Source organism: Canis lupus, chromosome 7 (genome assembly GCF_011100685.1).
Source record: "Canis lupus familiaris isolate Mischka breed German Shepherd chromosome 7, alternate assembly UU_Cfam_GSD_1.0, whole genome shotgun sequence".
NCBI classification, from domain to species: domain Eukaryota; kingdom Metazoa; phylum Chordata; class Mammalia; order Carnivora; family Canidae; genus Canis; species Canis lupus.
In genome coordinates, this window is record NC_049228.1 from 52416921 (window position 1) to 52439968 (window position 23048).

Consider the following 23048-nt stretch of genomic DNA (forward strand, 5'->3'; position numbering starts at 1 on the left):
TTTGTGGCCCAGTCAACTTGACACATAAACTAACCATTATGGCTTCTATCTAAGTTTTAAAAAATTACTCCCTTAGGAACAGGATTGGAAAAAACTGATTTAAGAACCATTCACAGGATGCCTGGGTGACTCAGTGATTGAGTGTCTGCCTTCCTTCGGCTCAGGGTGTGATCCCAGGGTCCTGGGATAGAGTCCCACGTCAGACTCCTTGCGGGGAGCCTGCTTCTCCCTCTGCCTATGTCTCGGCTTTTCTCTCTGTATGTCTTTCATGAATAAAAAAAAAAAAAAAAAAAAAGAACCATTCACAAAAAGAAAAGACAGAAGTTTCGATGAAAGACAAGCCTAACAACAGTTAGATGCAGATGCCGGAGAATCTAATGTTGTCCCAGGCTAGCAAAGATAACTATTATGTCTGCCCCAGCAGAAGAAGACTCTTGTGTTCCTTGAACTCTGCATTGTCATGCTCAGTTCTGGGCTTGGAACTGAAGCAGGGACCCTGACAACACAATAAGTTCATTCAGATGTGAGGCCAGGGAAGCGAGAGACTTCGAAGCCTGGTCATAAGAGAAAATAGAAGAAATTTTTAGCTGGAATGTTTAACTAGATGTTTAACTAGAATAGAAAAGCCACATGTGATGGAGTAGTATAGCAGAAGGGGACATGATAGATATTTCCCTTTAAACCCCTTGGTAGACTGTTTGGGGAGGAGTGCTAGATCATTCCTGCAAAGCTGCCAGGATAAAGGATGAAAATTACTGAAGTGCTGAAAGTTTTAAGCCATTGTAAGAAAGAACTTTTGTCTTAGCCAGAATGCTCTATAAGTGGACGAGTCTTGTGAGTTCTATTTCACCAAGACTGCATAGGAAATCAGGGTCACCATGTGTCAGGACAGTACTCAGTGTTGGTTAGGGTTTGAAGCACATGCCCCAAGGGAAGGGGCCTTTCTGTTAGAGATCTCATGATTCTCTGCAGAAATGTGGCTGCACAGAAAGGATCAGAAACCTGCAGAAATGTCCATTTTACACATCTTTCTTCCAAACCCCATAATATCCTACTGGCTCAAGTGTGCCTGAAAAACCCTGTTTTCAGTTATCCAATAATTACAAAAGAATACATGTTTGCTTCGGTCTCTGGGGAATCACCCACAGGGCTATTAACACATTCGATGGGATTAAAACCTAAATTTATAAGCCCAACTCCCACCAGTGGCACGTCAATCATTAGACACAGTTGGGCAGGGTAATGCGCTCCCCGGAGCAGCATGGATTGCCCAAGATCCCTCACATGGTGTGACCCGGGCTGTGCTTATGATTAAGCAGACCATGGCAGGCATACAATTGGTGTTATTAAATCAAGTCCTACAGTCACATTCCACCTCTTCCACAAGGCTTTCTGGGGCTGCTCTGAACATGGAGGCTCCCTCCCTGTTCTGAAGCCCAGGCCTGTAGCCCCCATCTAGCGTTTGGTGATGAATTCAGTTGAGGAAGGAACAACATCTGTTTTAGAGCAGCGGCAGATCCAAATGTTTTAGAGACACTCTGTTTGAAGACCTAAAGCCATGGGGTATTACAATGGAAGGGACAGATGGGCAAAACCATTTCTTCAAATGAAATTTTACCAGAAAGCATAAATTTATCAAGCAGATAAAAGCACATCTGCTGTGCCCAAAGCAGTGATGAGGGGTAAAGGAGGCTGGAGCCCCATGCTCTTAACCTCTGCTTCTTGTCCCTGCCCTGCAGGGGGCTCCTGAGAAAACTCTGCAGAACCTAATTTGAAAACCACCGAGAGTCGCTTTACATATGGAGAAACTGAGGCAAAGGGCCAAGGAAAGAAAGTGATTTCTCCAAGTTAACAGCTTGTTAGCAATATACATAATTTGTTCTCCTGGCTACCACAGTGGTCATGTTCTATGCATGATTACATGGCTAAATTAAGACAGGAAAGACATATCCCCAACCAATCACTTTATCTCTTAATACGGCTTTTACTGGATCTGGGATTAGTTACCTGTCTTTCCTACAAAGAATAAGGTGGCGAAAATGGTGGGGAAATGACTGAGGGAAAAGATGAGAGAAAATTCTGCCTTGGCAATGCAAAAACATTTTTTTTTTTTTTTTTTTTTTTGCAAATTTGCTTCCAGGCATGAATTTGGCTTTTTTTCCCATGGAATGTCAGCATTTTTAGTCTCAAGAACAGCATTCTCAGCAAAATAATAGTTCTTGGTCCATAGAAGTTGACCTCTGTTTTTTCAAAACAGAAGTTTGAATCTCAGTGAAAAATGAAATGTCTACCCCTTCTCCTCCCTCATTTCTGGAATTCATGGGCCTAGATGGGTTTATTGCCTAGTTATGTAAGACTGGGGGCTGCATCCAGACAGACATTTGAGGGAAGTGGGGGGTAGTTTCCTCTGCAAAGCCAAATGTTCAATACAGTGGATATCCACATGTGTGTTTTGGGTGAACCACAGAGGCCAGTCACCAGAGAGGATCCCTCTGGGCAGATGGGGCCAACCTCTTCCCTTTGGACCTTACCTCACTGCTGCCCAGCCCATGAGTCCACTGTCAGGAATCCTAAGGTCCTGTCCATGGTAGACACTCTTTTATCTGTTACTTTGAAACTTACTCCATCTCTTTTTATTTTATGAACTATCTTCACAATAGACTCTCAGTTCCCCAAAGCAAGAAAACCTTCATCTGTTCCATGTGATGGAGCACAGAGCTGAACATATAGCTAGCATTCAGTGAGCCTGCATAAATAATTAAAAATTAATTGAAATCAAGGATACCATGCAGCCACCACCATACTTCTTAGTTCTCATCCTTGTCTTCTCCTCTCTCTCATCCAAAAAGTGTGTGACCTTGAGCAAATTATTTACCTTCTATGAGCTTTAATTTCTCTAAGAGTACATGGGAATACATATATATTCATCATGGGCTCTTCACAAATAAGGTGATGTGGAAATGCAGTACCCTTCTTCTTTTCCTTCTTCCTGTTTCAGCTTTTCTCCTGTACCTTTTTACAGTCCTTTTCAGCAGACATACACAGAAATGCTGTACTTGTGTGGTTAAGTGAGGGAATACTTGTCTGCCCAGAGTTACTTGCCAAAAATGATGCCCCCACCCCCAGAGGTGTATTATCGTCCCAGAGGTGTACTGTTCACAGAACATTCAGCTGCCAAGCCTTAGAAGCTGGTGCTAAAGGTTAGGAAAGGATACTTAGTGACCAGAGATGCCTTAATAATTAATTGTGGAATCCAGGGACCATCTGAAACCATCACTGGAGGGGAGCAAGCAGGGAGCTAGAACCCACCAAGCTATGCACTCAAATCAAAAGGGTTTAGGATTAAAAAAAAAAAAAAAAAAAAAAGATTTAGGACAATGGAAGATCAGGCCCCCTGCAGGCCTGCCTGCCAAAACCTGATGATAAACATGCAGATATCAGAGGAAAGAATGGGATTGCAGTCCTGAACATTCTTCAAGAACCAAGGGAGCATGCACAGCTGAGGAGGTGGGAAGTCCTGAGTAAGCACCTGTGGCCATCCTTTGGCTCTGCTGAGCACCCTTCAGGCTGCAGCCTGAAGACAAGGTGGGTCATCTTTAACCAGGCTCAGCCAATCACAGTCCTTCACTAACCTAATCATATCAGCCTAAGGTTTGTTTGTTGTTATTTTTAAAATACCTTTTACTCTGAGCCCAGCCTGCTGTTAAAAGCTTTGTGTGGGGCAGCCCGGGTGGCTCAGCAGTTTAGTGCCGACTTCAGCCCAAGGCCTGATCCTGGAGACCCAGGACCAAGTCCCACATCGGGCTCCCTGCATGGAGTCTGCTTCTCCCTCTGCCTCTGTCTCTGCCTCTCTTTCTCTCTCTGTGTGTCTCTCATGAATGAATAAATAAATAAAAATCTTAAAAACAAAAAGCTTTGCATGGATCATCTCAATAACCTTATGAGGGATATTCTATTATTCTCTCCCTGTTACTATTCCCTTGTAAAGGACATTAAAGCATAGAGATATTAGGTAAACCGATACAGGTTTCATAGCTAGCATGTCCCATGTACCCTAAGCCAGGCTGATCAGAATTCTTTTCCACGATTTTTCCAGACCTGACCAGAAAAGGAAAGATGCATGGACTGTGCTGCCTGGCACCTGTGCTGGGGTGCCATTTGAGTTCATTTGTATCCTTCTCTTCCTTTCTAGTAGTGAGGTTTGCAGGATATGAGTTGGGAGCTGCCCACAGTCATAATTCTTGCCTTAGAAGGCTGGTTTGGCCCTCACCCAAATAGAAAGGAGTGGAGAGCCCTGTTGGGGTCTGACCCTGAGTCCAGCCCTTCCCAAGGTTGGCTGTATTCCAGGCCTGCTTTCCTTGTGGTTTGGTGATATGAGCCAAAAGAGGCAGAACTCCCATACATACATTTTATTTTTTATTTACGCTAGTTTGAGATGGTTTTCTGTCATTTGCAACCAAAGAGTCCTGATAAATTCAGTAACTCAGCTGTCTTTAAACCCATCACCTGGTGACATGCAGTCCTGATGGAGAAAACCTAAAGGCCTATACAACCTAGCACCCGAAAATATCAGACTTGGTATAGAGGGAGGAAGTAAGGGTCAGCAAAAGGGAGGGAACCACAGAGGACAGAGGCTCTATCAGGAAGAAAGAAGAGGACCAGGGAGGGTTGTTTCTTCCACATGGCCCCCTTCATTCTGACAGACCCCTCTGCACACCCACATACCAGTCTAGGCCAGCTGCTGCCCTCTCAGCACCCTGTAGAGTCCTGCCCACTGCCACTACCACATGTATACCTGAAAGAGCCACAGATAGTTTTGGGCCAAAGACCTATCACTTTAAATGTGTAAGGAAACTTCCAGATCGTGTAAAAGGAGTTCATTCAAAGCAAGATTCTTCTTTTAGATTCTCTGATAAAGGGTCATTTAGTACCTGCCTGGCAACCCACAGGGACAGCAAATTTATTCATTTGTGGAAAAGCACCACACGGGCTGGGTTGTTTGGTTGTTTAAATGCTTGTTCACTGTTTTTTTTTTTTTTTTCTTTTTGAAATTCCTGTGACTTACTCATTGTATCTTTATCTAAGTTGTCTTTTTTTTTTTTTTGAGAAAATTTTTATTGTATTCTCACCATACAGATTTTTTTTAAAATTTTTATTTATTTATGATAGTCACAGAGAGAGAGAGAGACAGAGACACAGGCAGAGGGAGAAGCAGGCTCCATGTACCGGGAGCCCGATGTGGGATTCGATCCTGGGTCTCCAGAATCGCGCCCTGGGCCAAAGGCAGGCGCCAAACCGCTGCGCCACCCAGGGATCCCACCATACAGATTTAATAGATATTAATATTTTGACATATTTGCCTCAGGTGGTTCTTTTCCTGAGAGAGTAGATGGTTGCAGATAGGGTTAAAGTTCTCTTTATACCTCCCTCCTATCTCATTCACCTGAATGTCTCAAGAACAGATGCCCACATTGCTCTTTCCCCATGACTTTATTTTTACTACATGTGATAGCCATAAAAGTGCACATACACCATTTTCAAGCTTTTCATCTGTATGTACTGTATTCTTTACATAGTATTGAGGTTTCAGATCATTATATGGATGCAAGCCCCCCGGTCCATTCATTGTAATACATGTGTATTAGGTGAACATACAATTTATAACAAGCAAATTTTTATCAGCTCTTGTATTGATAGACATATACATTGTTTCCAATGTTTGTTCCATTGTTTGCTAACACTGACCATACTGAAAAAGAGATTTTAAAGACTCCTATATCTGGGTCTGAGTTTTTCTAGAGTATACACCAAGGAGAACAGTGAGATTATTTCCATTTTTACTTTATTGTTAAATTGCTCTTTGAAATTTTTGTTACCTATTTATTTCCTATCAACAATGCATAAAATTCCATGTCTTCCAGACCTTCACCAAGACTTGGAATTATTAAACCTTTTAACTGACATGTGTGATGAAGAATTTGTTTTAAGATTATTGTTATTAATCATCAGTGCATCTGAGCTCCTATTTGAATATGTACTAGCTGAGCTTCCTTTTGTGTGCATTGACTGTTAGATCATTTCCTTAGCTTATTTTTCTATTAAACTGTTTAGCTTTTTTCTTACTGATTTGTAGAACGTCTTTTTACATTCTGGTTGCCATTCCTTTATTGATTAAAGCTGCTGCACACATATTCCATGTGTGGTTTGTCTTTGAACTTTGTATACATGCTGTCTTCAGTCATACAAAAAATTTAATATTGAATGTGAGAAAAAATATTGCTTATTGCTTTATGATTTCCATTTTATTCCTCATTTAAGAAATTATTACCTACACCTATACCATAATGATATACTTCTATATTCTCTTCTATAAGTGTTAAAGTTTGCTTACATTATTTTTTCTTCCTTCTTGGTATGAAATTGGGATCCAATTTATTTTCCACACAGAAAACCAATTGCAGCAGTACAATTTGGTATAAAAATACCAATGCCTCTTGAAAACTTTTTATCCCATCCTTAACTTCTCTGTCCAAATTGTTGAACACACATCTATCAAGATTTTATTCACACTATTCCTATAAAAATTCCCTTGACAAGGCTACTGGTGACTTCCTCCTCACCAAATACAGTGAATACAATAGTTAATTCTTGGTCTTCATCCTACCTGACCCAGCAGCAGCACAAGACCCCCTGACTACTTCCTCCTCCCTGGAGCACTTTATTTTAATGGTTTGCTTATGGGTTTCCTCCCATCTCACTTACTGATTTGTCTTTTTTCCTGATTTCTCCTAAATTCTCATATGCCCCAGGGTTCAGTTGTTGGGCTGCTTTCTTTGTCTACTTACTGTCATTTGGTTAGTGATTTCCTCTAGTCTCATGGCCTAACGGTATCTCAATCCAGGTGCTTTTCTAATTCTATGCCTACTTCATACCTCTTCAACAATTCCAATTACATACATCCAACTACCTACTTGACAGCTTCACTTTGATACTAAAATGGCATTTCAAAGGTAATGGTATAAACCTGCAATCCTAAAATTTCCCCAATCCCCCAGCTTGTGCCTCTTCCACAATTTCCCCCTTCCCCCCAACTCAGTAAATGGCCAGAAATCTTGGGATCATCTTTGTCTATTTTTCACTCACTCCTGCATAATCAGAGAATCCAACTGATTTTACCTTCAAAGTATATCCAGACTATCAGTACAGTGGACTCTTCAACAACATGGATTTAAACTGCGTGGGTCCACTTACACAAGAATTTTTTAAATAAATACAGGACAGTACTGTAAGTATATTTTTGCTTCCTTACAATTTTCTTAATAACATTTTCTTTTCTCTAGTGTACCTTATAGTAAGTATTTTATGTAAGTAACACACAAAATACATGCTAATGGGCTGTTTATGTTATTGGTAAGGCTTCTGGTCAATAGTAGGCTATTAGTAGTTAAGTTTTTGGAGAGGTAAAAGTTTATGTGGATTTTCAACTGTGTGCTGCAGTTAGTGCCCCTAACCCTCCTGTTGTTCGAGGGTCAGCTGTACTTCCTACCATCTCCACTACTACAACCCTGTCAGAATTACCATTATTTCTCATCTCAGTTACCATCTCTAAATCCATCCACCTGATTCCATCCTTTTTGCCCTCTAATAGACTAGTCTTTTTTTTTTTTTTAATTTATGATAGTCACAGAGAGAGGGGTGGGGGGCGCAGAGACATAGGCAGAGGGAGAAGCAGGCTCCATGCACCAGGAGCCTGATGTGGGATTCGATCCCGGGTCTCCAGGATCGCGCCCTGGGCCAAAGGCAGGCGCCAAACCGCTGCGCCACCCAGGGATCCCCTAATAGGCTAGTCTTAATCCAGAAGTCCAAGTGATCCTGTTAAATTGGAAGTCAGGCTATGTAACTTATCTGCTCAAAATCTAGTGTCTCCCCATCTTCCTCAGGTAGTGGCCAAGGTCCTTATAATGACCTAAGGGCTTAGTTTACCTCTGTAATCCTGTCTCCTGTTACCCCTGCCCTCACTCACTCCCTTTGTATTAGTATCTTTTTTCCTCAGTGTACCAGGCATGATCCTATTTTGGGTCTTTATACTTCCTATTCCTTCAGAAATGCTCTTTTCCTAGATATTTTCATGGCTCACTCCTTTGTTTCCTTCAGGTATTCATTTGAAAGTCCCCTTATCAGTGATGTCTTCCCAGGAACACTATCTAAAATTTCCAACCCTACTCTCACACATTCTCTACACTCCCCATCCCTTTCTTCTCCGTGTATTTATATTGTATTATCATCTCTCTCCTCCTAGGATGTGTCATAAAAGAAGGGATTTTTGTCTGATTAGTTCATCGCTGTGTCCCCAGGGCCTAGAGCTCACCTGGTACATGGTGGACATTAGCACTGCTTAGTACCTTTGCATGCTTCACCTTGTCAGTTTGGCTTCAGGTTAGATGTTTAAATATGTACATCCTCTCTCCCAGCAGCTTAATACTTCATGACCTCTACATAATTGTCACTCCAGGGGGGAAAAAGTGTGTTTATTCAACAAATATTCATTGAGTATCTACTATGTGTCAGACACTGTGTTACAAATTTAAGACACAATGGCTGGCAAGTTATACATGTCCCCTACCTTCAGGGGCATACAGATTCTGCCCACTTGCCACCCACACTCTCCCACAACACAAAACTAAACAAGGAAATAAGTAGTTCAAAAATCAATTGCTAATGGTATAAGACAGTAAAATACTTCTTTTAAAAATATTATATAATGGATCATGTGACTAAGTGATTAAAATAAATCCTATGGCTAATCAACAAATTCAAATATATTTAATAAATGGCTGATATGTATGAAGGATACTCTCCTAAATGCTTAAAAAAAATTTAAGGCACCTGGTGCTTGCTAAATGACCTTGCAACCAACTACACAGCACCAAAACACATATCTTATAAAATGACAAATCAGGGACCATGATCCTGGTATCTTTCCCATGTGTACTGAGCACCTACTTTGGGGTTAGAAGGGGGAAAAATGAGTCATTTTCAACCTAGTACAGATTGATTCATTGAACCCTCTTCACTGATGTAAGATGAAGGTATTCCTTGCCCTTTTCCAAGTATCAGAAAACAGTGCCTCCGATTTTAGTAATCAGGTAAAGATTAACATACATGATGATCAGAGTCCAAGACCCATGCCTTCGAGTAGGCTCCCAAATTACTCCTGCATCAAATTCTCCAACCCCTATATGTCCCTTCTCTTCAGAGCTAGTCTGTCATGCTATCTCAGGACAGTTCTGGGCATAAGTCTGAAGTCTCCACATCTGTCTCTGCTCTCCTCCTCTGGCCCACCTCCACCCAATCCCCCAACTATCTTAATTCTCCTTGCATATAAATCAATAGCTATTTCCTAAATTTCTTCATTCCCCCTGAGGGCTTGATAACAGCTGAAAATCCAAGGCTTCCTATGAGGAGATGCATTTGACATCCTTCAGAACTTAAGAGAGGGCCAAAAGTTTTTAATGATGGAATTCCACTTGTTTTTCTCTAGCTGTATGAGAAATGTTGGTACATTTGGGCTTCCTCCATGGTGCCTTAAACCCCACCTTGGTGCATCTGGCACTGGGACAAACTCCAAAGAAACTCTGAGAGGGCTCTCCAGTGGCAGCTCTGAGGGGCGAGGATCAGAGCAGAGTGCCCGGCTCTTCTCCCTGTGCCTCCTAAGCACATAGTTGCTGTCTGTGACAGAAAGGTGCAAGTGTTACTGGCCCTCTGACCAAGTGCACTCTAACACACATTCTCCATGTCCAAGGCCCTTCAATGAATCATTATAGATATTTGGAGACAGTTTCTATAAAGTACTGGCACATAGTAGGCACTCAATAAATGGTGGCAGTGGTTTATGGTTTTCTCCATCTCTCCTAACCAAGGGTTTTGGGTCCACCAGTTCTTCCTCAAAACTGCTTTAATAAAGTTGAGAAAGTTTTTGAATAAAAATGGTGATGAATTATATTGCCTAATTAACTGTGTTGGTAATTAAATTGCAACAGAAATGGCCTGTATACACTTAACTAGATATTTATTATAGCTAAATAAGGTAATGATTGTATGATAAATACATACCACTTGATTAAAGGAAAAGACTCTGAACAAATGCTGGTGATGGGCTAAAAATACTATGAAGTGTGTTGAATTCCTCTTTTACTCTCTCACATATTTCTTTGCTTCTTTTATATCAAAACACTCAACTGGTTAGACAAACACAATGAAATAATCCAGTTGCTCTTTTACCAGAATTCATCTCTGCTGTTAGCTTTGTGATTAAGCATGGTGAAGTCGGATGCCATGCAGAGGGGCCACTTATAGCTGGAAGAGCCCTTGGAGGTCAGCTGGCTCACTCCCTCATGAGAAACCCAGGGACCAAGAAAGAAGCATGCCGAGGCCACATAGGCTGGAGGCTCAGCACAAGGACATGGCCTTCATGACTTTTTTATGTATTCTTTTCTCCTCCCATCATGGATATGTGCTTTTGGAAGTGAGTCTTTTCATTTGCCCTAGAATAGCTCTCTACTGCTCATTGACAGGGATAAACTTCTTCTCTTCCAGCAGAGAAAGGCACATTCTCTGAGACAGGAAGCTAAGGGGCTGGAAGTCACACTAAGATGTAAAAGACTGATAAATCCTGTTGAGAAAGTGTGTTTTGACACAGATGGTAGGAGACATTGATGGCGTTATGGCCAGTGGTATGATGAGCCAGCAACTACAGGATCAGATTGCAAAAGCCAAACATGCCCCGTGGTGCAACTGGGGGCTTGAAATCAGCCCTGGTACAAGGCATATTACACAATGGGAATAGCAAATGGTATAAAGTAGGACTGAATTTTTTTGAAGCTAGATTAACAGTAAAGCACTAATTAGGACTCTATATGTCTGAAGTGAGTGGGAAACAAGGAATGAGGGGGAACATGGAGATTGACTTTGGTTGAGTCTGATGAAGGCCAGCAGGGCCCATTTCCCAATTCTGCCAAGAGTTGTCCCTGGGCACAGCTTCTATCCCCAGAATCTTTCTGATCCAAATCCATGTGCATAGACATTTTTTAATTAAAAAGGAAATGAACACAGAAAGGAGACAAATAAGGCTACAGAAAAAGATAGTTCAGAACACATCTCTACTTAATTAATGCCAATTAGCTGTCCAAAAGATATATATTCGAAAGAGACCCTCCATTGGTTGAGTATGAAATGTGATATTTGCCAAAAAAGCATTGTAGATTTTTAAGCTTTGTAAAACTGAAGTATAAAACTCCAAAAATTATTATCCTCATAATCACCTGTCATTTAATTAAAATCCAATAATTGCCTTATTAGATCACAAAATCCTTCCTGGATGCATGTAATAGACAAAAAGAACCTGAACTTAAGTTTTTATTTAAAACAAGCTATTTGGTTCTTTGTCTTACTTAAAGATGAAGGAACAATAATAATGGTATTATTCCAATCATATGAGCCAGCCTTGTAGGATAGCAATTGGTAATGAAAGGGACATTGTATCAAGTAAGAAATCATGTATTTAAATCAATTACCTACCAGCTTTATTACTAATGCACAGGAAAGCCAAGGAGATATATAGAGCACCTAGCACTGTTTTTGCTTCATATTATTTTGGGGCTATTTTTAAAGAGGAAGCCCTTGGAGATTAAAGCACACTCTATACCTCCCATGATTCTACAATGAGATTTATCTCCTATGACAGCAGAGAACATGAGCTTTCCCTCACCAGGCCTGGGAGGTGGTGACCGACCTATCCTAGGGACCTAGACCAGGAATTCCAGAATTCTGTACAAAGCAGAATGGAGGGATGAATGGATGAATAATTCCACAGGGGAGTCCAAAATCCCCAGGTGATTTGAATGTGTAGCCAGGAGGGTAGTTCCTGGTCCTTGTCAGTGTCATCTGATCTCTCTTCCAGGGTGAGCATGTCTTTCAGGGTTATTACCAAAATGCAATGAGCAGCATACATACTCTTTTCCCTCTCTCACAATATGCATCTGTTAAGAGTAATGCTCTTTATTGTTAGATCATCATATTATCTCATTTAAACCTCAAAATTATTCTGTGGGATAGGTATTATTATTCCCACGTTATGATAAAGACGGTTAAAAAAGTATCTACCCAAACTAGGATAATATGGGGTGATAGCCCTGGACTCCACTCAGGTCCTGTGATTTGAGACCCAAGGCACACCAATTTCACTTTTGAAATATGCTTATTCCTGGGCCTCCCACCATAAGATTCTGATTTCATTAGTGGGTCGTGGGCATCACTGCTTTTTTAAAAATTCCAAGGGAGATTCTAACATGCAACCAACATCGAGAAACTGTCATGAGAGCTGGGAGGCAGAATGAAAACTCCTGGCCATTCCAATAAGCACAGGAGAAGATGCTTCACATCATTTTTCATTAGGGAAAAGCAAATTGAAACCACAATGAGATACTACTTGACATAATTAGGACGGCCATTATCAAAAACAAAAACAAAAACAAAAACAAAACCAGAAAATAACAAGTGTCAGCAAGGATGTGGAGATATTAGAAGCTTTATTCATTGTTGGTGGCAGTGTAAAATGGTGAGTATAGACCAGAGTTCTCAGGCAGGGTTTGCAGATGCACTACATTTGAACTGCTCCTTGAACTAGGCTTTGGAATATGAATAAAAAAAATCCTTCCAACATACCTATTTCCCTAGTACTAGGCCCTCCTGTTTTACTTCATACCGAATAGCTCAGCTGAAAAATGCTCACTGAAGCACTCCATGGACAGCAGGCTCCATTCACTAAATACCACCAACCAGGTGGCCACCCCACTGTAGCCCCTTTGAGTTGGTTCCCCACATAGAATGAGACCCTCCCCTCGGGGCGCCTAGGTGGCTCAGTTGCTTAAGCATCTGCCTTCAACTCAGGTCAGGGTCCCAGGGTCCCAGGGTCCCAGGGTCCCAGGATCAAGCCCTGCATCAGGTCCCCTGCTCAGCAGGGAGTCTGCTTCTCTCTCTCCCTCTGCTCCCCCAACCACTTGTGTGCTCTCACGCTCTCTCACTCTCTCTCTCAAAAAAAAAAAAAAAAAAGCCAACAACCAAAAGACCCACTCTACTGCACAGCTTCAAGTAGCAATACCTACTTCATTTCTAAACCCCACAGGACTCTGAGCTTTAAAGAGGCAGAGCTGTGGAGATGAGCTTTCACCAGTATGTTGCTTACATGGAGGTGACTCTGGAAAAAAGGAGTGAGCTCTGAATGCAGACAAGCTGACTCCTCCCCAATTTATGGAACCAAAAGAGGCCTTTTCACCCTTATCCTGAGAGAGAGAAACAATCCTCAGGCCAAAGGCCTCCTGCAGGACCCACATCAAGTTGGTCCCTTGTCAGGTATGTTTAGCTCAGGTAGTATGTTTAAGGAAGTTATAGTTAAAGGTCATGTCATGTGCTCTGTGTACTTGGAATCTGCAACAATTCAGGCCAGAACACATTTCCTAATGAGAATGTTGGAAGTTTATTTTTTTCTGAATTATATCTTGTGCACTTCCAGGATCTTAGAAATAAGAAAGTAGTCTAAATTTAGTCATTTGAAAAAATAATAATAATAACAAAATAAAAAAATAAATTTAGTCATTTGGGGTGTTTGATAAACTGTTTGGATAGATTTTTTTTTTTTTTTTAATTAAAAGGTAGTCTTCATCTGGGATAGTCCTGGGGCCTTTAGGCAGAATTGAAAAGACAGTGAGTCTTGGCTCTTCCTGGAAGGGAATTCTGTCTGGGGTCCCGTTACTACCCTCTATGTTGAGCAGCATATCTAAGAATTCAGAGGAACTCAGTCTGTGCCCTTACCCAGAGAAGAGGCTAACCATACAAACCCAAGGAAATCCCATTCCTGAAGCCTTTTTCTTTCAAATGCAAAGAGTGTGTAAGGGTGAAAAACCTCTAGCTCCCAAGACAGTTCTCCAGAGATCTGCTTCTTCATAATACAGAGGACTTTCAACCTAGTAAAATCTTCAGGCTGACAGGGGAGAATAAGACTCGCCAAATTCCTCTAGAATTGTCAAGAGATGCTTTATAATCCCTAGATGCAGCACAGTGGAATGAACAAGCACTGGCATGTGCCGTCCCCACACCCAACTGGGCAGCTCTGAAGAAGTCTTATAACAGCTCTGAGCCTCAGTTTCCCTTCAGACAAAAAAAGTAATGAAGTCCATCATATCTACCCCAGAAGAAGTCAGTATGTTATTAAACAAATGTATTTTATGAAGGTATCCAGAAAAATTCTAATAAACTCTTAGCAAATATAAAACAATTTCACATTTATAGTACTCATCTTGCCTTAATGCAGGCACCCAATCTATCCTGGGGGGTGGGAAAATGAGGAGTGGCTTGTGGCATTTGGCAACAATTTATACCACGAATAAATACACCCACGTTGACATTTTCAAAGACTGGCTCATAAGAAAAGTCCTTTTTTTCCCTGAAGCATTAAGAGAAAATGTGCATGATTATCATCCGTCTAAAAAAAATGGGGAAAAAAAAGAGGGAGGAGAAAAGGAATACAGCTGAACTGACACCGAGAAACTTGCCATTTTATTCTGCACAATTGAACTTCATTAATCATAGAAAATCAGAGATGGAAAAGACCTCATAGGTCACCCCATCTATCCCTCTGAAAGCATTAAAAGCTTTCAAATGAGACAGAAATCGGAGGTCCTGATTGCTGATGGTCATTAAAGATGTTTTTTGTGAAGAAAAATGTTAACCTCCATGTCCCTGACAAATTACACTCTGGGTGTTGACAGGCTGCCTTTGCCAAAACGCCCTGGCTCTGAGGTTGGAGGTCACCACCTCTTAGCATGAGTGCCACTAAGTGGCTTCATCAGGGGCCCCTATTAGATAACCACCACTTGCTGTCTGACAGGGCTCTGGGGGAAAGGAACAGGGTCTATTTCCCTGGTTTTCCTTTGCTCCCCTTGTATGAAAAGAGGAATGCAGTTTCCCCTCTGAAAACACCTTCCTCTCATGTTCTACTTCTCACAGGGAGCCTTCCTGCTTTTGCTACCTCTCAGTAAGAGCCTCTCCTCTAGCAAGAGCCCAGCTCTCTTATTTTAGAGAGTTGTCCTTCTCCCACTCCATAAAGCTCTTGTGGGGCAAGACCCTAGTTTCCAGTTCAATAGAGTGCTCACATGACCCAGCCTACCCTATCATAGCAGCTCAGCCCTCTGACTACAATTACTGGCCAGAAATGAGCACATGACCAAACCACTCCAATATGAGTTATTCTCTGGAATTGTATATAGAAATTGTATATAGAAAGAAGCTTTCTTTTTCCACTAATGTCACTAAGGTGGCATAAAACAAACTGAAAACTGGAGCGGCCACTCCTACTACATGAAAAGTAGCCTATCAGATCAGAATAGAATGAGGACAATAATCAGATGTATGCATCTCATGAGTCCCTAAGAGCAACCACCCCCCCTTTTTTTTCATTTATGTAAGCCAATAAATTAAGCTTCTTAAGCTACTTTGAGCTAGGTTTCTCTCCCTGGGAATCCATGGAGTCCTGACTGCTAAATGTCCACCAGGTTTCTGACATTTTATGCTTGTTTAGGCATGGAAGTTTTGACTCCCCAACAGAATGACAGCCTGTTTGGGGGGGGGCGGGGTGCAGAAATCATGCTTTCCTCCTCTCTGCAGAGCCTCAATATAACAGGTCAGGATTAAGTAGTAGGTCATTGAATTATATCCAAGTATTTTTGCCAACAGGAACTTTACTTTTTTTTTTTCCCTGCCAGTATCTGAGAAGCATAGTGAATCATACCCGCAACTCATTGGTTGATGTCCTCACAAGGAAGGCAATCCAATTCCTGCTGGGGCATGCATTCTCCTCTAAGGATAGGATGAACATGCCTATGTTCAGCCTGGGCCAGCTGAAGTGTCTCTCAGCTCAGCAGGTCACTCCTGGCATTGACCTTCATTTCTCCAGGGTATCCTGTGCTATGACTTTTTGTTCAGGGCTCTGCTTCACACTGTACATATCATATATGAATCTTCTCACACCACCTAAGACTGACCCTTTTATTTCCTTCTTGTCACATATCTATGCTGTTGTAACCAGCAGTCAGGCCCAGTTTGGGGATCTGCCCCTTCAGGGTCAAGGAGAGAATCTGGTGTGGGGAACTTTCAATAAAAGCAAAGGAGACACTTGGCATCAGTCACACTTCAGCCCAAAGGCTGAAGATAACAAGAAAAAAACAAGTTACCTGGAAGCAAGTCAGCAGGTACTGCCCTAGGTGGGTAGCACACAGATGCCATAAACTGTTCTCAGGTGCACTGGCCCCAGACTATTCCTAGGCAGACTGTAGGAGGGCAACACCAGGAAGAGTAGCCCAGATCAGGGAATGGTGCCCATGAGCAAGACTCCAATATTCTGGACTCAGTCTCTTCAAGACTGGGGCTTTGTTTCTATAGAGAAATATAATCTGAGTTTCAAATGATAATATAATGGTTAGAATGTAGGGGACTCATATATTATAATACTACAGTATTTTGATAATTTTAATTATCCTTAGGAAAACAGATGATTTATATTTAATTGCCTTACTACAATAAAATAAAATGGTTGTAACTATAATTGTTATATATAATATAGAATGCACACTATAAACTAGAGTAGTCCTATTATAATAATAATTTTAAAAACCCACATGATTTAGTTAACAATTGCTCATTTTGGATGTTTGAACCTGAGGCGTTTTGGGGGGTTTTGTTTTGGTTTTGTTTCTTCGTCTGCTTTGTTGTTGTTGTTGTTGTTGTTGTTTTCTTCCAGGCTAACTGTAAGAAGAATTGTAAGACCTCAAGCAAACGTCTATTCTATAAAATGCTATACCCCACTGCCAGGTCAGGACATGCATGTTCCCTGCCTGGGTGACTGGATGGTCAACTATCAGGAGGAAATAATTGTCCTTTACAAGCTAGCCTCAAGACAGGAAAGGCTTACCTCCATTTTTAAAAGCAACTTTATTGAAATATAATTTATTTATAATATACTTCATCCATTCTGAGTGTAAAATTTGATGAGTTTTGATAAATTTGTATATCCATTTAGTCATCACCACAATACATGAATATTGAAATAAATATTAAAAAAAATGCAAACAATATAGTACAATTAGGGCTCCTAATGATAAGGAATGGGATAAAGAAATTCAACCTGAATCAATACAGATTTGTTTGGTAATGGGATTAAAACCACCCAGTACAATGACTGGCATGTTATCAATGATAATTTTATGTAAAAAGTGATATCATTTTTATATGCTAGTGTGTTAGACATTAAGTATTGTGGCACAAAATGGTGATGCAAACTATTTAAATAGTAGGTTGAAAGTGATGCAAACCCCAAGAGAGGAACATATAATGTGGAAACTAAGAGAGAAATGAAGAAGTCTGACTATAGAAATGTGAAAATCACTCATGGTAACATTTGAATTGAGATTGGATTTAAAAAAAAGAACTAGCTTTTGAAAGATACAATGTAGGAGTCATCAGTGTTGAGAACAGCTCACCAAAGAAACTGCTCCAGCAAAAGCACAGAAGCCTGAAAGTGGTTTGTGTTCATAGGACAATAATAGACCAAAAAAAACAAAAGTAAGAAAGTAAGTTAATATGCATTTGAGGGATCCCCCTACCCAAAATGTCCTGGCTAACTATCTATCCAAAGCATGTATTTTTCTCGAAGCTTTACTTCTTTAAACTATAGAGGAGCCTGGGTGACACAGATAGTTAAGCATCCAACTCTTGGTTTTGACTTAGGTCATGATCTCAGAGTTGTGAGCTCAAGCCCCACATCAGCTCTGTGCTCAGTGTGGAGTCTGCTAGGTTTCTCTCTCCCTCTCCTCTGCCTCTACCCTCCAAAATAAGTGAATAAATCTTTAAAATACATATACACACACGGAGCCATGCTATATGATGTTTTTTGAGTATGTGTTCCTAAGGTAAAAATGGGAAGGAGATTGTGAAGTAGGGAAGAAGAGTTTAAGTTACCAAGTATCCAAGAAGAGAGAGAAAGATGTGCCCAAAAAGGCATCTAGGAGCAGAAAAATAAGGAGACCTTAAAGGCATTCAGTGACATGAAAGTCTTGCTCCATCCGATTAACCCTGAAAGTTGATTTGTTGGAATGAACCATGTATAGGAGAGCACTATTTACAGCTATGGCTTATGAATCAAATGATTTTGTTCAGCCATCCTGCCATGTGACTGCTCTCCATCACTAGCTGAGACCTCTCTCAAAGTGGAAGCTCTCTGCAGGACCCCTTTGCCCCCTATGGTGGAAGCCCAGATTCCAAGAAGTTAAACCTTGGCTGCCATCACCAATGTGACTACAAAGGAAGCCCAAATTGTTAAGTACAGTGTGATTAAATGTCTGTCAACCCTCATGTGTTTGATTCCTTCCCTCTGTACTCTTCAATTATGGGAAAACCTTAACCCTGTGGTTAAGGTTATTTTGGGAGCCAAGGGCATCTCCTGCCAAAGACCAAGAGTGATATGTACCATTATGGCCCAATAGTTCAGTGCAGCTGTTTTCTGAGACTGTGTTTCCTACAAGATGAAAAAGCATACTGCCTCTCTCAGAGGTACTGATGCAAAGAGGGCAAAAGGGTGATGGGCAGTTCAGGCACCAAGCTGGGACTCTAGAATCTCATCTCAGGTCTGCTTAGGAGATTTCAGACACTCTCAGGCCTGGAGGACTTTCAGAACACTATTCCTTTAGTCAAGTGAACTATAAATATCTCTACTCTTCTTGAGTCTTCAACTCCAAGTTTGATTCCATCACTGTCAGAAAACTGAGAATATTCTAAACAAATAAATTAAAGTACATGTATTACTCATCCAACATGTGCTGGCACTCTGCTCTTAAGAAATTGACATCTTGATTGGAAAATGAAACACCCAAAAAGTAATGAACATAGCCAGGACTGAAGAAATTTCAAGGGAGTTAATATTACAGAGAATGGGAATTTATTTTCTCTTTACTGATTTATTTTGGAGAGAATTAGGGGTAAGACTTCCCATTCTTCTCATCTAAAACAGAAATTTAAACTTTTTATACCCAACTCAAATTTCCCAGGCTTTAATTTTCTTTCACAGGGCCCTTTACAGATATGGAAAGTGGGAGACTACCAACCAATTTATAAAATTCAATGATACCTAGTGGTGAACTTTCCATTAGAAAAAGACAGACAAACTCTTTTCAAATGTTCCTTCCCTGACCACTTCACTGGTTCTTTTTTTAAAATTCTTCTTTGTCTTCTTAGTCCCTAAATGTGGATTTCTTTAATATTCTGACTTGGTCCTCATCTATACTCTTTACATACTCTTGCTTGAAACTCTCAGTCATGCTTAAGAGTGTTAGAATGATAAAATATTTTACAATTCTATGCACACTATGTGAGAAGATACTGTGTTCCAGGCACCAAACTGAGATCCAGACAGAATAATTGACTTTCTGATATCATATCACAATTTAGTTTTGTAACAACTAATAAAATCCCCATTCATAATAGCAAAACTCAAACAAGAAAAATGACTTACGTGGTCTTTCACTGTTTTCACTGATTTAGTTGATGAGATATTTTATGATTGTGAAGATACAAACTCAGTGCTCTAGCTTTTTGCTGTTGTAACCAAGTTTAGTATAATGACTGGATGTACAAAAATGAGATTATTCTGGCAGAACATATTTCTTCTCAGGTCATCCAAGATCAGCACTCCTAAGAAATGCTATGGGGAGCTAGTTCATTAATAAGATAGACTCCCTTTGGCCCACATTGTCAAACACAAATCCTCTATTCCCTTTCTTTCAGCAATGAGCTAACAGATCTAATATATCTGTCAAATGAAAGAAAAATATATAGCTCCCTAGTTTTCTCTCTCTTCTGCTTCCTTTATCTCCCAGGTGAAGCCTAGATCCTTTGAGAATGGGTAAGAACCCTGTGATGGTGCTGATGATTGATTCAAGGAAACAGAATAAAAAGGTCACTAGATTACTCATTTTATCAAAGTTCCAAGTTCCACTATTAACTCACTGACCATACAACCCTTAGCAATCTATTCAATCCTCAGGACTACAATTTCCTTAATTGTCAAGTCAGAGTAATACACACCCTACCCATCTAGAGTGGTCATTCTTTCTAAACCAGATACCAACAAACATATGTTAAGTCCAGGTATCCCTATGGATGCCCTTTATTCTTCTACAATCTATCATTATTTACTCAAGTATCAAAGACAGTTTCAGCTCAGAGAAGCACCAAAATCTACTCTATCAACACAACCAGTTGATTCTACTTCAATAATATTTTATTAAGTCTTCCTCTTCCTTATCCCTTTTCCCTACTTTAAACTTTCATCATGTTTCATCTGGATTATCTGAGTGGTTCCCAGTTGGTCTATGGATCTCCCTGCCTCCCATCTTGGCCCTGCCAATTCATTCTATTGCCAAAATGACATTTCTAAAACTTAAAGCTTAGATACCATTTTCTAGTTAATATCCCTTAATTGCATTGCTTTCGTGAAAACATTCATGTTCTTGGCTAATATTAAAATGCCCTTCCATTGAACACTGAGTGTTATATGTAAGTGATGAAATCACTAAATTCTACTCCTGAAATTAATATTACACTATATGTTAACTAACTAGAATTTAAATAAAAACTTAATAAAATAAAATACCCTTCAAAATCCCTATCCCCACAACCTGGCCCTTACTTGTCCTATTTCCTTCACCTGGTTTTACTCTTCATCTTTCCCCGACCCTCACTTTTGTCACCCACATCCTCACTGTTTCAATTTGCCTAACACTCTTCATATTCTAGCATATAATTGCTATTGTATTAGCTAAAATAAGTACACCTTCTTCATATTCCCACAATAGTATGTGTCAAGATGTGTGAAGGGTCTGAGATTTTATCCTACCTACAAGCTAACAAGTTAGCTTGCTATACTTCATGGACATAAGAATCATTGCATTAATCAGAGTATCATCTTTTGTTCCAGTTTCCAGTTCCTACAGGGTAACTCAAAGGAAGCTAGAAGGCATCTACAAACATAGCAGATGATGTTATAGGAGAACTCTGATCTTAGTGAAACCAAATATTTTATAATGAGTAGTAAATCCACCTGCCCTTTGTCCCAAATGAAGACATACTCCATCTTCCAAGATTGTTCATTATACTAACATCCTTGGAAAGATAGTAAAAAACAAGGAACAGTGCCCACTTAAACAACGTGCAGAAACTTGAGAGAGTCATACAAAATTGTCTTCCAACACACTGAATATTCTGCAATCACAGTATTTATAACACTGAGTTCTTGCTATCCCCATAACTATCCGTCACTAGATTTTGAACTTTTTTTAAAAAAAGATTTTATTTATTTATTCATGAGAGACACAGAGAGACAGACAGACACACAGGCAGAGGGAGAAGCAGGCCCCATGCAGGGAGCCTGATGTGGGACTCTATTCCGGGACTCCAGGACCACATCCTGGGCCAAAGGCAGGAGCTAAACCGCTGAGCCACCCAGGGATCCCCAATTTTGAACTTTTCTTGAGAGAGAGGGGAAGAAAAAGAGTGTGTGCACACATGTGCATGTGCACGCATATAAGTGGGAAGGGGAAGAGGAGGAGGGAGAGAGAGAATCCCAAGCAGACTCCATACGCAATGCAGGGCTCAATCTCTATGACCCCAGATCACGACCTGAGCAGAAATCAAGAATTGGATGCTTAGCCAACTGAGCCACCCAGGTACCCCTTTGAACTTCTTGATGATAGAGATTAAGCCTTGTAATAAGGATTCTTATTTAGTGTACAACACATAGTTGGGATCTCAAATATATTTATGGAATAATAAGATAATTTATGAAGAATCTTATATGCACATTTCTCTGTACATTCCTTAACAAAGAATTCAGGTAACTTCAATTAGATAATGGATATGGAATTTTCTAGGTCATAATAAACTATTTTTTAATAAGATGTTTTACTAAGTCTTGAAAATTTTCTCCAGATAAGTTTTTCTTATTTTAAAAATGGAGTAGTTGAATTGTAAGATGCATTTATTACTCAGAGCCTTGTCTCTAGGTCTCAATTTTCTTGAATGTCTTTGAACAATTACTGTAAGAAAGCAAACACACACCCCAACCCACACTATGTTCATAGAGTAATTCCTGATAGGAATCATTGCTGTGTTTACTTCTATGGACTCCCTCAGTTAGGTGAACCCAAACTTTTCTATTTAATTCCTTTGTAAAGCCTCCAACCTCCTCTAGCCAAATTCTCCAGATCCAATTTCTTTTTATCTCCTCTTAAAAATTCCTTTACACAGTGGTTACACGATAATGTATTCCCTTGCTGGGGTTTGAGAAAGGATAGTATCATCCTCTGATGCCATCTCATTTATAGAGCTAGAATTCTCTGAAAGCTATGGTGTTAGTGTTTTAGGGTATGGAGAACTGAGGTGTCAGCCAAGAGATTTAGAGATGGATATAAAATTAACAAAAACAATCTCCCTTAGAAATTGTGAGTGTGGTGAAACTCAGAACCAGCTCAATCTGCAGGCATTATATATTTTTTGTATGTCTCAAATTATCCCCTCATTGATCTATTCCTTCTTACTTGTCTTCAAATATCCTTGCCCCATTCACCATTTAATAAATTGGGAACACTGTCTCAAGAGCATGGTGATAGCACACATATAATTTAAGAAGAGACTAAGGGAACTAAGGGGAAATGGGCTCACCTATAGTCCTTTTTACATTTGCACATCATTAAAAACATATATGAGCTTTATTGTATTTTATTATCTTTTAATGGGGAACATTTATAAGCATTTATATTTATTGCCATAATTGATGTCCTTAGGCTTTAGCATTTCATAAGATTCCTTAGCATTTTCTTAATTTTCTGTCTTTTGCTGGATTGTGATTTAACTTTTTTATTTTCTAGCTATCTAGAAAGTTATAA

General features: G+C 40.1%; 1 long non-coding RNA gene across 6 annotated transcripts in view; it reads right to left on the reverse strand.

The window, feature by feature from the left end:
• Positions 1 to 23048, reverse strand: part of LOC111096770 — a 331553-nt gene that overhangs the window by 99120 nt on the left and 209385 nt on the right. For 4 of the 6 annotated variants that reach the window (XR_005362481.1, XR_005362479.1, XR_005362482.1 and 1 more), the window contains exons 1-2: positions 19619 to 20059; positions 16287 to 16488 (exon numbers count right to left, since the gene is read on the reverse strand). The exons of 1 other annotated variant lie outside the window; for it this stretch is intronic. This is a non-coding gene — a long non-coding RNA (uncharacterized LOC111096770). Of the gene's footprint in view, positions 1 to 16286; positions 16489 to 19618; positions 20061 to 23048 lie in introns of those variants that run through there. One more of the 6 variants, XR_005362483.1, reaches the window with a different exon arrangement.